A 13,293-nucleotide genomic window follows, 5' to 3' on the forward strand; every position below is an offset into this window, starting at 1 on the left:
AACAACAACAACAACAACAACAACACCATCCTTAATATAGTTACAAAACTGACACCAGTTGCTTCCAGCCTGCAAAACTCTTTGCTTTGCCCTAGAATTCTATTTTTCATTTCATCATGTAAAGTACTTTAAAACGGCAAGTTTACCAGGAGAGGAAATACATCTTTCCTAGATTAGCAATTACCTCTTTGAAACTATTTTTCTTAGTCATATGTAAATTGTAGGTTCTCAGTGATATGTAAATTGTAGGGAGCTCTGGTGGCCTAGTGGCAAAAGCCATTCTGCATTCCCAAAGGCTCAAGTCCACTAGTTGCTCCACAGAAGAAGGATGAGCAGTCTCCTCCTATATGATTAACTGCCTCTGAAAACCTGCTGGAGGGTCAGTTATGGGTCAGTTCCAACTTAATGGTTCACAACAACAACAACAACATAAATTCTACCTTAAGTTGACTGTTTACCAGGAAGGGAACTGTATCTTCCCTGGATTAGCATTTACCTCTTTAAAACAGTATTTTCTTAGGCATATGTACACTCTTTCATAAGTAGTTTCCACTATTTTCATAAGTATTTCCTTTTGTTTACTAATAACTGTAACATCTAACCCAAGTATAAAAGCCAATGACCACTCTTGGAAGGGGAGGTGATTTTTGAGAGGATTCTATCTGTTCTCCCAGGTCTATGATAAAGTGCTTTGGATATTGCAATATACCTGTCTTACTGGGAATTGAACCATTTGTGTTCTGTAATATTTCGGTGACCACGAATGGATATTCAAACTCACCTGGTAAGTAAAAGCCACTTTTGCTTGTACTTGCTGAGAGATTTTTAATTTCACAGATAGGAAGACTCTGTGAGCAGGAGTCTTAGATGTCCACAGGTGCCAAGAGACCTCTGAGAGATCAACTCTTGGCATTCTTCATTGCCTTCGTGAATCCCTATACTTTACTTGGTAACTGCACACTTAGTAAAAATCTCTATTCTGGCCATCCCTAGGGATTACATGTGTGTTCCTGATAGCCAACTACCTGGGAGTGACTTAATGTGAGTTGCTCATTCCATATCTGTAAGAATGAGTGTGAGTTTCTCATTAATAATCTGTAAGAGTGGAGAGTGAGAACTCTAGCTCTGCCTGTTGCACTATGGTTCCTCTTTTCTGACTATATACCTAGGTGTTTATCTTTTGTACAATTGTGCCTGTGTTGTTTTCTGTCATGCTTTCGATAGCAAACTGTAGGAATGGAAGCAGGAATTCTCCATTCTTCACTCTTCATGGCACCTTGGTACCTACCTGTATCTGATCTGAGCAGATGAGTAAAAGTTGGATTGTATTTGATGAGTAGAACTTGTACTCTTTCTGATGGGTAGAAGTTGTATTTGATGGTTGTATACCTATATCACATCAAAGGATTGCACATCTATTACCACTTTCCTTTTGTTAATTTTATTTTATATTATTGCCCAAAAGGAAGAACAAAAGTTTACATTCTGGTGAAAAGTCTGTTAGTGAACATTCTATGTGATTAGCCTGTTTGCTAATATAATCCTTATCAAAAAGAATATGTTTTATTGTAGTAAAATTTAGCCTTTATCTCTTTTAGATTTTGGTGAAAATAAAAAGTAGCCTTTGTATAGATTCTTAAATTATTCAGCAGTCACTATTATTTCACTATAAGTCAAAGAAATTGAGTGAGGTCTGTACACATTGGCCTTTAATAGTCAATTCTGTAAAAATGAGAATATAGAGGGTGCCTGCTGAATGGGGCCAAAAAGAAAGAGAACCTGATCACCTAATAGAAGCAAGCAAAAATTCCCAAATTCTCATGCCCCAGGTATGATTATTATCTTAAGAAAGAGAATATAAATTTTCAGATAGCACCAAAATCAAGCCAGTGGCTTTTGATCAGTCAGCGATACCTAGTAGTGAAAACCTAGAGTCAGTCTCACCTCACAGGGGAATTGAAGAAAAGCTGCTTAAGTGCAATCTTTCAGTCTAATCCTTTCACCCAGGGCTGTTCAGAGCAAGGCCAAACAATACCCCCTCAGGCAGTTACCCAGAGACTCTAATGAATATCAACAACTCAAAGATTTTATGAAAAGCATTCTCTTTTCTCTGCCTCAGATCAATCAAATTGGAAAAATTCAGACTCTTCCCATTGATGTGACTGTAAAAATAACAGGCTTAATAATGACTTTTTTTTTCCTAAAGTGAGCATAGATTCAAGCTTTGCAAACCAAGCTTCTGGCTGATGAAGAGAAAAGACAAATAGTAGCGGCTTGCCTTTATGGAGACTATTCTACTATAATTGCTTCACTAAGCCTAATTGTCATTCAAATGGCAGAAGCCTATGGCAAGGGCAGCACAAAAAGTAGTCTTAAAGGCTAAACAGAAGAAAAGAAGCCCCAAATAAACTTGAAAATGACAGGAACCACTCTGCAGCAACCAAATGGAAATCTTTCCCAATTTTTGAAAGGCTACACCAAGCTTTATGTATGCATATGTGAAAGGTCACCTGGAAGCTGGGCAGCATTCTGCGTAGACACACCCCTTGGGTAACATTCCAGTTCTGCAGCCAGTCAAAGAAAGTACGACCACTGGCCACTTTCTGCTTAACATCAACGGTGATGCAACTCACTTAAAGGGTCCTGGGCAGCTCCATACAGGGGAAGAGACAAAGCGCATCCAATTAATATCCTCTACAGGGAGGCAGCCAGGAAATTAAAAGACGTATTGTGATAGGAAAGTCTGCTGTGAGGGACCTCTCTAAAGTACTGAAGAGCAACCGTGTGTCTCTGGAGACTAAGGTGCATCTGGAACAGGCCATGGTCTTTGCAATCACTTGTTATGCATCAGAAAGCTGGACAATGACCAGGGAGGATAGAAGGAGAATTGATGCTTTTGAGCTTTGGTGTTGGAGAAGAGTGTTGAGGGTACCATGGACTGCTAAGAAAACAAACAGATTCATCCTGGAAAGGGTTTAAACTGGGCTGCTCCTTGGAGGCAAGGATTCTGCAAGGATTCTGAGGCTTCGTCTGACATACTTTGGTCATGTTTTAAGGAGAGACGGGTCCTTGGAGAAGGACATCATGCTTGGGCAGGCACAGGAGAGGAAGGCACTCTGGGAGGTGGATTGATTTGGTGACTAGAGCAATCGGGATGAGTGTGTTGGAGACAATGAGATTGGCACAGGACAGAGCAGAGTTTACAGCTGTTGTACATAGGGTTGCTATGAGTCGCAAGAGACTCGACGGCACATTAACAACAACAGGGAGCTGACCACCAATTAGAGGAAGCTGACCACTGATTAGAGAGAGCTGACCACCAAACAGATCAACTTACATCCACCCCTCTCGCCCACCCCTCCCCCCCACATAAAACCTTTGTTGTAATTTTTCTGCACCTGACTTTCCATCCCCACTGCCTCCCTCCAGCCTGCGGGTACGAAGCTGGCACAAGAGCTGATAATAAATTCTGTTGTTTTACATCATCTGGTTCTCTGGGGTTTTTTGGTTGTTGTTTTTGTGTTTCGTTTTTGTTTTTGGTTTGTTTTGGGTTTTTTTGCCTTTTTACCTCAGGATATGGAGCTTTGCCAAGTAGACTCAATTAATGTCTGAATGATTAACCTGACTTTTGTTTCCCAGAGCATCCCTGACATTACAGGGTAACTGCAAAAATTTGACTGGGCACAAACTGAGCTGATTAACATTGTATCTGAGGTATTCAACAACTGAGAATGCCAGATACCTCTAGCCAATGCTGTCTTTCTAAAAGGTAAGACTACTTTACATAAGACTATGGGACCCTAAGGAAACCCCCCAAAAAGGAAAAAGGAGACCAGACAAAGACAAGGGGGCATACTATATTACAAAAAGCAAACACTCTAGAAGAAGGCCTATCCAAGTCCTGGGGAGGGCCCTATTCAGAAGAACCACCTTCCACTTGGGAGGATGATTGAACTCGCTGATTCATCTGAAGAGTACTAAAAGGGCTGGAGTGGGAGGAGATTAAATCTGATTTGTCAGTGACTTCTGTTATCCCTCTTGCCTCCCTCAAATAAACACCAAAGACGCCAGGCAACAATGACTTGTCAATGTCTCAGAAAAAAATCTAAAAATCAGTTATTCCTGAAATCTTCCCCCACAGTTCTTCACTGAGAAAACAAAGAAAAAAGGAGAAAAATGACTTTTCATATGCATGTCTGCCCAGTTAAGACAGAGTCTGCTTTTAAAACAAAACTGCCTGCGCAAATAATTTTTTCTTCTTAAAACTCAGAACATGGAGGTGGGAGTCTCTTTTTTTTTATTAAATTTTATTAGTTTTAATTAACATTTACAGAGATTTTTGGGTTTCCATTCATTCATTGTTGTAGATTTGTCCCCTCCCAAGGCTCCCCACCACCAGACATTACCCTCTTGGAAAAGTAAAAGAAAAGATTCTTTCATTATTTTACAAACCCTACCCCAGGTCCACTCCACCATGTAGCCATCGCTCTAGACTCCTGTCATGACAGAAATACCTAATCACATATCTCTTTTAAACAGTTTTGTCGGAGGTGGGAGTCTCTTGCAGCACATGCCTGACAAGATATCATTCAAGTCCTAGAAAACCATACAAAATAGCCTGAGGAGGTAAAAGACCAGATTTGAGTTTCTGAAAGCATCCAGAGTGACAATGGAAATGAAGGTTTAAAAAGCAACTATAGCGAGCTCTAGTGGCCAAGTAGTAAGAAGCTGTGCTGCAATCCCAAAGTTGCACAGTTTGAATCCACCAGATGTTCCTCTGGAGAAGGAGGGGCAATTTCCTGTGCCAGTCAGATTGGATTTGATGGTATACAACAATAACAACAACAAAAGCAACAGTATGAAGAAGTGAATGGTCGAGCCCTGTCAGGAAACAGAGCTCTTGTAAAATCAGGTGTTGCTTTAGCCTTGCTCTGAATTAAAGTAGCACCAGAAGTAGGCTTAAATTAATCGCATAAAATTGTGTATGAGATATTTTATTTAAGACACTTTCCTCCATTTCCTCCTCCAATACACCAGTAAGAAACATTTCCCTTTCTTTGTAACTCACAAGTTTGTTCTCTCTAGGTTAGCTCCCTTTCATATTACAGGTAACCTGAACACCGAGTCTTGTTCCAGCATCCAAATCCTGAGCCCTGTTCCAGAAACAAAAGGGTGGCATGACTGCCAGCTAAGGGAACAAAGTTGGACAGAACTGCAAAATTCAGCCAGTCAATCCCACTGGACTCACCCACAAAAGTAAAAAAAATAATGCTTCCTTTCCACCTAAAAATAGAAGAAGAAAAGAAAAAAAAATTGGTTTCTGTTAGTTTCACTGTGCAGCCATCATGTTTAATGCTAAAAAGCTATTTCTTTGATGACCTATGCATTTAAAAGCTTCATGTACCATAATGTTGGTCAAGCTCTTAATAGTTGTCTAACTCAGTAAAATTAACTATCTGTCTTAAACATTAAGAACTTTATTTTCTTTGCTTGTTTCAATAAAAATTAATGCAGGGCTAATTAAGCAATAGTAAAGAATATAAAAAGTATGCCCAGGTCTCTATAGCCACATGAAAGACAGTGAGAGTGGTAACCAGTTCTTTTAAAGAAACTGTAGAGTAGCAAAGTTCAGTTTATGCAAAGCTGTGAAGAATGTACAAAGAAGTATCAGTTAAAGAAAAGAATAAGAACATTTCATAAAACCTTTTAAATGGGTGAAATCTACTAAATGAAATAAAGTACATCCATATAGTTACTTGTAACTGTGTTAATCCTTTAAGAAGTAAAAAAAAAAAACAAAAACAACAAAAAAACACCCTAAAAGTAAGAGCCTTTAATCACAACAGAAAAGTTGAACAACTAACAAAAGTAATAATATTTTAATTGTCACCCAAACAAGATTTGTAACAATTTAATGTTGTTCCTGCATAGTAGAATGTCTCTGAAGTATTACTTATTGTTAAGTTATGTGGGGGGAAAAGGCAAATAAAAACCCTAGCAGTCTGTAACACTCCTTTGCTTCCTGATGATTGTTTTCTAATATATGTCTGCACTCCCTGTTTGATAGACATAACATGCAGCTTCAACTCAAGACCTCCAGTAAAGTGATAAAGTGGGTTCCTCTTCCCCCTTTCATTTCAATGCTCCTGTTCAGTATGAAACAACCAGTCTACACACCTATTCCCAAATGGGGAACCCACAAATAAAGTAAATCTCTTTGTAAAGAAGCTCTACTTTCCCCAGAATCTGCCCTAAATCAGAACAACCTCTGATTAAAACAAGTCTTTTAAGACTGATATAAGTAAAGGGGAGAGATGATAGAGTAGTAGTAATAAATTCCAAACATATCAGTTAGTATAGTTTTATACTGACATTGGTTGCTACCAGCCTGTAAAACTAGCTGCTTTGCCCTAGAATGCTATTTTTCTTTCAGTCATGTAAAGTACTTTAAAACTGACTATTTGCCAAGAGAGGCAATGTATCTTTCCTAAGTTAGCATTTACCTCTTTGCAACTGTTTTTCTCAGTCATATGTAAATTGTACCATAAACTGTCCATTATCAGGAGGACAAATGCATCTTTCCTAGATTAGCATTTACCTCTTTAAAATAGTATTTTCTTAGTCATATATAAACTATTTCAAGAGCTGTTTGTTTACTAAACTATAACATTTGTAACATCTAACCCAAGTATAAAAGCCAATGATCACTCTTAGATGGGGAGGCAGTTTTTGAGAGGATTCTCTCTGCTTTCCCAGATCTGCAATTAAGTGCTTTGGATATTTCAATCCATATGTCTTATTGGCAACTGACTATGGAAAGAATCCCTTGTGTTCAGTCACAAGAGGAGATATGTGGGAGCCCAAGGGCAGAGTGGCTTGGGCAATGTGTTTTCCAGAAACTTAGACCAGGAAGAACACGGACCACATGTGCTTCTGGCTCGGCAGGTTCTGCCATGCAGGCTGACTCAGGACAAGGCCTTAATTAGAGGGGAGCTCTGACAAAGAGGTGTCATTAACTGGGAGCAGTGTGGGTGGAGGCAGGATCTCTTGGAGGTGTGGCAAGGTCTTCTTGGGGATTTTCCACATTAGGTTGAAGTGGAAGTGTATCCCTGGGAGCTCCTTTCAGGGCAATCAGACCCTCTAGTACCCAACAAGGATGCAATTGCCTACAGGGAAGGGGAACTGTGAAGTTTTTTATTCCTTCTCCAAGGCTACGTTCACATGTAACTTCTGAGTCCGGCTTTGTCTGTTTTTATTATTGTAATTTGAGTGAAAGTTTACAAAGCAAATTGTTTTTTCTTTTGGCCCTTCTTACACATTTGTTTTATAACATTAATTATAATACCCATGATGCCATTGCATGTTTCTCATTCCTTCCTCCTAATTCTCAGATCTATTAATCCTATCCTGTCTTCAGGGCCTTATCCTTGGGCAAATGCTGCTCTCTTGATCTTGAACAAGGTGAAGACTGAGTGCTTATTTGCTGTTGTTGGTCACCTATCTCCTATGGGGCTGAAATTTAAGCCAGGAGTACAGGGTAGGGAGCAGGTGGGAGTTTTGTTTCAAGTTTGAAGAGTGACCAAAGGCCATAGTGTCAGGGGTATCAGTCCAATTAAGTCTAACTATTAAGACTTTCAAATGACTGTGTTATTCTTAGTTGTTGTTCTGTGCTGTTGAGTCAGAACCAACTCATAACTGTCTCTTCAGGGAGTTTTCAGAGGCTGCCCACTGCAAGGGTCTTATTGGGGATTTTCCACAGTTGGCTGGGACAGATGAGCACATTGCTCACCTTTCTCCCTTGGAACAGTGCAACTCCTCACCACTCGGTCACCAGAGCTCCCTTATTCGTCTTCAGCAGTTTGTTAATTTAAGATTATTTATTTATGTCTTTCTCTCTCTGTATATGTTATATTGCCTGACTTTCTCACTAGATTGTAAACTCTTTGAGGGCAGAGACCACATACGGGTGGTGCTTTCTAAACATTTTAGAAGGAAGACATGCTGAAGGCTCGGGCTGTGACTGTCTACTGTCTGGTCTTGAGCCAGGTAGCAAGTGCAGGTGATTTTGCTAGGTCCACCTCAGTGAACTCCCACTGGGCAGCGTGTGGGGAGGTCTAGGTTCGCAGAGAAGATGGTGGAGAAGTCTAAAAGAAAATTATCTGGGATCAAAGCAGATCATAGAGAAGACCACTTTAAGTGGGTAACTGAGAGAGTTGAGTGCCCTTAACAGTTGATGGGCCTTTCTGTAGGCAGGCTCTGTGTCGTCCACCTGATATGTGTGATTTCATTTTAATCCTCAAAACAGCTTGGTGGAGCAACCATTGCCCCTCTCCTCTTTGACAGCTATGGAAATGGAAGCTCAGTTTGAAGATATGAAACGAGTCCTCTAAGGTCACAAAGCTAGTCTGTGTCAGCTGGATTTCTGTTCCTTTGTCTTTTTCCCAACACGTACTGTTCTTGGCTTACTCATGTTCCTTTTTCTGATTGGTGACAGAAGTGGTTCCCCTGACACAGATAGTTATCTGGTTACTTCTTGATCACACAATATTTCCCAAGTAATGAGATTATACATGTAATACCTATGCACACAGCTCTCATTGACCTGGTGGGACTCTTCATCACTGCTGCTATGAACCCACATCTCACCCCACCACGTCCTCACCAGGCCTGTTTTTCAACCTCAATGCAAGACTCTGAGATTGAGATCAAGTTTGTCTTGATTTAGTCATGTTAGTAGTGTTTCCCCATAGATCAAATCTGTTGAAATCTTTCTGAGTCTTGATTGTGTCATTCCTGTGGACCACTGTTCACTTACATGCCATCAACATTTTAATGAAAATCTTTTATCACCATTCCCTGAACGTCACATTAAGTGTACACAGAATGCTCTACATTTCTACATTACATGCTGCCCCATTTAAACCCCACTAGAGCCCTGTGAGGTGAGCACTACTAGCCTCACATTGTAGATGAAGAACTGAGATGTTCCCAAGAACCTATGCTGAGTGCTCAGCACAACCACTGACTCGTGTGCCCTTTAAAAATGATAGTTTGAGTGAAATTAAAAAACAAATTAATTTTTCATTCTACCATTCATAAATGTGTTATTCTATAACATTAATTTCAATACCCGCAATGAAATTGTACTTCTCTCACTTCTTCCTTATAATTCTGATTTCCAGTGATCCGTCTATACCTGTCCATGTCTTCCCTTTATTAACCCTGTGCACACCATCCTCCTATTGTTTATTGCCTTTCCCTTTAACCATCTTAATAGGTGCCTATTATCTATGTGGGGAGCTCTGCTGGCACAGAGTTACACTGCTAACCGCAACGTGACTTCTTTCTGGTGGTTCAAACCCACCACAGGAGAAGGACGGGTATCTCCTCCTGTGCAATTACACAGCCTCTGAAACCCACTTGAGGGTCAGAGATTAATAGATTTTGATTCAATTGTGATAAATTGACAATTATCTATTTACTAATTTTCACTATTTCTCTTTCCATTCACAAAAAGGATTCTGTCCTTACAAACTTTTCCTTAGCTTTTTTATGACGGTGATCTTATACAATATTTGTTCTTTTGTGAATGACTCATTCTACTCACCATAATGCCCTCTAGAGTCATCCATATTGTACAGTGTTTTACAAATTCTTTCTTGTTTTTTGGTGTTGTGTAGTACTCCGTTGTGTCAACATATCATAGTTTCTTTATCCACCATCTATTGTGGACATTTCGGTTGTTTTCATCCCTTAACTATTATAAATAATGCTGCAATGAACATGAATGTGCATGTATCTGTCATAGCTCTTATTTCTTCAGGAGATAGTAATAGGATAGCTGGATCAAATGGTCTTTCCATTGCCAGCTTTCTAAGGAAGTGTCAAGCTGCTTTCCATAGTTTTGAACCAGTTTACATTCTTACCAGCAGTTTGTAACTCAACGGTGTACAACAACAACCACCACCACCAGCAGTTTTGAGAGTTCTAATCTCTCCACCTCCTCATCAATATTTGTTGTTTACTATCCTCTTGACTTACTGTCCATTGTTGTTGGGGCAAGATGATAGTCCATTATTATTTTGATTTGCATTTCTCCAGTAGCTAATAATCTCAAGAATTTCTTCATGTGTTTGTTGGCCATCTTCATGTCTATTTTTGTGAAGTGTCTTTTTCATGTCTTCTGCCCACTTTGTAATTTGTCTTTTTCTTGATGAGGTGTTGGAGTTTTCTAGAAATTTTAGGGTGAGTTCCTTGTCAGATATGTCATTGTCAAGAATTTTTTCCCCCCAGTCTGTAGATTCTACTTTGACTGTTGGGGAAGTTTTTGATGCATATAAGGATTTAATTCTTAGAAGGTTCCAATCCTCTAGTTTATCTTCTACTGATTGAACATTTTTTGTTATGTCTATATCATAGATTATGTACCCTAAGTTTGCCCCCATATTTTTTTATGATTTTTAATAGGTTTAGATTTTATCCCTAGGTCCTTGATCCATCTTGAATTAGTTTTTATGTGTAGTGGGAAGTATGAAGTTTGTTTCAATTTTTTGCAAATAGGTGTTCCGTTTTGCCAGTACCTTTTGTAAAAATACTATCTTTCCCCCTATTTAATGGATATCACCTCTTTATCAAAGATCAGCTGTATTTGGGTGGATGGATTTACTTCTGGCATCTCATTTTTATTCCATTAGTCCACGTCTCTGTACCAGTACCAAGCTATTTTGATTACTGTAGGTGTTTAATAGGTTTTGAGATTAGAAAGTGTAATGCCTCTTACTTTATTGTTGTTGTTGTTGCTTTTCTTTAATAATGTTTTGCTTATCTGGGATCACTTTCCTTTTCCATATAAAGTTGGTGACTTATATTTTCCACTTATTTTAAGAATGATGACAGATTCTGACTTGGGATTGTATTATATTCGTGGATAGATCTTGGTAGTATTGACTTTTTTTCCTTGTGTAGCTTTTTGCTTATTGAGCTGTGGTGGCTTAGTGGTAAGGAGTTGTGCTGCCAACTCAAAGACACTCAGTTCAAATCCACAAGGTGCTTTGCAAGAGAAAGGTGGCCAATTGCTTTCCATGCAATTTATAGCCTCTGAAAGATGTACTAGGGGGTAAGCTCTGAGTCACTTCCTACTTGAAGGTACACAACAACAGGGCTTTTTGCATAATAACCTCCTATTTGACCAGAATCCACTAAACCACAACTCTCTTTTTGTTCCTTGCAATAGCCACAATATCCTAAAAGATACTGTTACCTGAATCCTTAATTCAGGATGCTGGAGGGAGAGAGGAATAATGGATAGAATATATGTATGGTATGTGAGGTACCAGCATTCATTACCGGCCATCAGACCACTTCGATTTTGAGGCATCTTCAACCATCATTTCATTCATTATTATCCTCTTATCACTTCCAAATCCAGATATTTTATTATTTTTTTACCAAAAACATGACCCAAACCTATGCCTCACTGCTATTGAATCTATTTTGACTCATAATGACCCTCCTTCAGTTTTCTGAGGCTATAAATGTTCACAAAAGGAGACTTGTATTTCTCCAGTGGAGCAGCTGGTGGATTTAAACCACTTACTTTTTGATCTAGCAGCACAACACAGAACCCAATAGGCGACTAGAGGTCTTTCAATTAATTTATAATTATCATCTCTCTTAGTTTTTTAGTGCATATGCAATGTTGTTAATTGTTGTGTGCCGTTGAGCTGGAACCAACCCATAGCTGACCCTCCAGCAGGTTTTCAGAGACAATAAATCACATGGGAGGAGACTGCCCATCCTTCTCCACAGAGTAGCTGGTGGATTTGAACTGTGCACTGTTTGGCTGGCAGCACAGCTCTTTACCACTAGGCCATTTTCCAGGTGTGCTTCTTCTGATATGAGGGGCACCTGACTCAGATATAGCCCTTTAACCCCTCTTGTTAACTTTAAGTAAACTCATTGGTTACTGAACCAGGCATAATACTATGATATTCCTATAGGGAATTTTCCATTTCAACAGTGGTTTATGGAGCATGGTCATGGCTATGAACCTCCTTTGGTGTTTAGGGAAATAAAAATGTGTTAGTGCTTAAAATCATGGCGATTCTTGATTTGGATTCTTGTTCCAATGAAACCAAAGATATTATTCAACCCTCTTTGTTAGTTTTCCCATTAAATTTAGGTATAATAAAATTCTCTTAAAAGAGAAAGAGAGGAAGAATTTAAAATATTACAAATAAGATAAGGGATGAAATATCCACAATTCCTCAAACTGAGTGAATTAAAGACAACAAATATTACCTCCTTCTGGAAGAAGTTTTCATGCTAGGATGGTTTGGGAACAAGGTAAGAGAAGTGAAATGTATCTTGTGGGCCCCTATCTTCCGTGGACTTGGCAGACCCTCAATGATTATGAAGGATCCCTGGTTAAAGAATTTGGCTGCTAGCTAAAAGATTGACTGTTGGAACCTATCAACTGCTCCCTTGGAAAAGGTGAGGCAGTTGGCTTCGGAAGTGATTTACAGACTTGAAACACTGCAGGGCAGGTCTAGTTTGCCCTCCAGGGCCACTGTTGGTTGGAATTGATTTCACAAAGTGGTCTCGATTTGCCTTTAGTGATCATGAGCTGTGAGGCATGACACTTTTCTCCCCCACTCTTTCCTCTGCCTGGAAAATTCTTCCTTCTTTATTTCTTGCTTGGTCAATTTCCACTGAACCTTCAGTTCCTAGTCTAAATGTCATGTCTTCAGAGAGGACAGTCCCTCTCCTCTCCTCCTAAACCCACACCTCACAGACATGTACTCACTTAGAACTGTCTACTGCCCCCATCGCACCATTTGGAATGGCATCATTGATTTTGTGATTATTTACTTTTTATTTATTTTACCTACAATATTGTGAGCTTTATGGGGATGGGGACCTCACACAGTCAGCTCCTGACATGGTATCTAGTACTCTGGCACATTGATCTCTCCTTGCTGTTGAGTTGGAACTGACCCATAGCTGACTGTCCGTTGGTTTTAGGAAGGCTGTAAATCACACAGGAGGAGATTGTCCATCTTCTTTCCAGGCAGTAGCTGGTGGATTCAAACTGCTAGAGGGCTGCTGCCTTTGAGTTAGTGCCCTAGTGCACTGATAGTAGCTCGATAAATATCTATGGAGGGATTCCTGAAAAAAGAATGAGTGAGTCCCATGGCCCCCAAGCCCCCACTGCTGAGCCCATGCCACTGCTGCAGCTCCATGGGGCCTTCACAGCTGGACGCCAGGGATCCCCTCACCTGTGATGGACAGCGG

The sequence above is a fragment of the Elephantulus edwardii genome, unplaced genomic scaffold, assembly GCF_000299155.1.
Source record: "Elephantulus edwardii isolate Elephantulus edwardi_28Jun2011 unplaced genomic scaffold, EleEdw1.0 scaffold00176, whole genome shotgun sequence".
Classification (NCBI taxonomy): Eukaryota; Metazoa; Chordata; class Mammalia; order Macroscelidea; family Macroscelididae; genus Elephantulus; species Elephantulus edwardii.